The sequence below is a fragment of the Notothenia coriiceps genome, unplaced genomic scaffold (genome assembly GCF_000735185.1).
Source record: "Notothenia coriiceps isolate Sejong01 unplaced genomic scaffold, NC01 NC01_scaffold00000339, whole genome shotgun sequence".
NCBI classification, from domain to species: Eukaryota; Metazoa; Chordata; class Actinopteri; order Perciformes; family Nototheniidae; genus Notothenia; species Notothenia coriiceps.
The window spans coordinates 130777-133488 of record NW_011333040.1 but is presented as its reverse complement, the minus strand read 5'-3'; positions in this window follow the sequence as shown (position 1 = coordinate 133488).

The window sequence follows — 2712 nt, the reverse complement described above, 5'->3', positions numbered from 1 at the left end:
TTGTTGATTACCAACAGTTGATTTAAAAAATCTCTAATCATTTCAGTCCAACTCTCTCAATAACCTTGGCCAAAACCATAAACAGTTCAACATAAAGTGCCAGTTGCCACCCAACAACATAATAAATAGTTCAACATAAAGTGTACTGTACCATTTAAAATAAAATAAAAAAGTGCCAGTGATTTGACCTCAATCCCTCCTATTCTTCCAATTAATCCCTGATGAAAAGATAAAATCTCTCTGTCTGCATAGCCCACTGTTTGATCAACCGCGAATTGGTAAGAATAGTGAGGGTCATTGACTCCGAGTCATAACTGTGCACACTCATGTTCCTATTGCTACTATTTTTGAACTGATGCGTCTACGTGACACTTGATATGCTGCGTACATGAACGCATTCCTTATGGTGCATACTTTGGCAATACAACTGGGCACTTTATCGATGCACTGCATCCATCCGTTTTTTAGAACACAAGGTCTATCCACAAGTCCAACGAAAGCCGTTGATTTAGATTGGTTCGTTCACGATTGACTATTGGTATCAACTGAGGTCTGTTTATGGTCTGAAGCAACAGAGGACCTCTATGTCTAATCACTGTCAGGGTTTCCAATAGCTTTCTGAATGTACTACAGTGACGTACGTTCTGCGTTATGGCGTGCTTACCAGAACCAAAGAATTATAGAATACAGAAGGTCTACGCCTGATACCTACCTGAAATCATCTGAAATGTACCGCTACATCTCCTAAATAAGTGCATAGCATTGCGTTACTTTATGGGTCAAAAATATGCACTTTTCTGTTGTTTCTTAATGCTTAAGTACACTCCGGGCGAAATGTAAAATAAACAATGTTTTGGTTGCCTTGAAGCTCTATGTATTCACGTCATTATTCAATGGTTATACTAAGAATCCATGTGAAAAAATTGGCTTCTCACTGTTCTCAGGTCAAATATATTATATGGTGATTAAAAATGCGGGATTGAATTGCGCATAATTAATTACAAGAGGGGCCTGTAATTAATAGATTTAATTTTTTTAATCGAGTCCCGGCTAGTAAATTTACCATACTATAAATATTATAACATATATTAAGATAATGCTTGTATCCCTACTTTGATTATTATTTGGTTTTGGCTAATAACTTCATTAAGTAACTACTTCCGAGGAAAGCAGAGAGTCTAGGGGCAAAAAGGTTGCAAATATTCAGCAATTACACCAATCTTACATTTCTTTAAAAAATCGAGGGTGCTACTTCATCCCCTGATGATATTAAAACTTTTATCTGAGCAAATTGGGGGGAACCGAGGAGGATGGTCGAGTGGAGAATACAGTGATCGCTTGAGGTTTTCCTCCTGCCTTCACAACTTTTACACAAGTATTTCTCATCTGAATATAGGCGGAGAAGACGTTCATACTCTGCAAGACTTCATTTTTTTAAATCAGCCAAAAAGCCTGAAAAACTTAACGTGAGTATTACAAAAAAAAAAACTCCTGACAAGCTTAGCGATCTGGACTGACAGAGCGGGCTATTGCTTGCCCATTTTCCACCAACCGGAACCGGCCGGTAAGCTTCTGGGTTTCTTCCTGGGGTTTCCACCGGGCAGCGAGCCAGCCTCTTAAGCACGGAAAATCGGTTTCTTAGGCTGGGCCCCTTACTCGCTGCAGGCCAAGAACCAAAACCACATACTTCACGCTTACGTCGGGGCGGGCGAGAGATTAAACCTGAGCCCAATAACAGTTGGAATGGCGAGCATAGGGCAAATGGAAAGTTGTAACACAGCCAGTAGCACTGAGCCAAAGCCGACTAGAACGCAACCCACACACTTTGCTGAAAAAAAAAACACACTTTATAAAGTCGGGCAGACACTAACCAGGCTTCGTGTGATTCTTTTTATTCTGGACTACTTTGACCATCCGTTCACTGCCTTACTTGATCATTGTGGGAGAGAGGCAGCGCGTTTTTCATGGTTGTTTGTATTATAGCGGCTATCAGGGATGCGAATCAGATACATGGGCTGCACAGGTTGTCATGTCCAACCTATCACAAGTAGAATCAATAGGGGTGAAAAAATTATGCTTGGCTAAATATGCCCGGTTTTAGCAAACTGCCCTTATGGCACCAAGTCTAGTCAATATAATCAGGATTAGGCTTAGGGGTTGCTTATGCTAACATCGCACCCATTTTATACTTGATACTTTCATAACAACGTCTGTGATTGCGAAACGGCCCGTCAATTCAGGACTGAAAACATTCACTTTTATGGGGGGGGGGGGGAATATTTTATCAGCTGCTGGTGTGACTAGTCAGACAGTGAATAACTTTTCCCGCGGCCCACTGCCGGTGGACGCTTAACGGGCTAGGAGTAAACTCCGGGTGAGNTGTGTCCCCGGTGTTCCAGGAAACTCACCAAGTGTCAGAAAACACAACCCTCTCTCTTTTCCTCCATACCCAAATCTCTTAAAAAGGGACTGCAACGGATCTGAATCCGTTGCAGTCCCTTTTTAAGAGATTTGGGTATGGAGGAAAAGAGAGAGGGTTGTGTTTTCTGACACTTGGTGAGTTTCCTGGAACACCGGGGACACATATTCATGTATAAAAGACGTACAAAAGTGCCTTTTGCATGATAGGTCACCTTTAACGGTATGTTTGATATGTAGAGAGAAGTTGTCAAAGGTGCTGCAGCCTTTACGTATCGAGGGAAAAAACGGAAG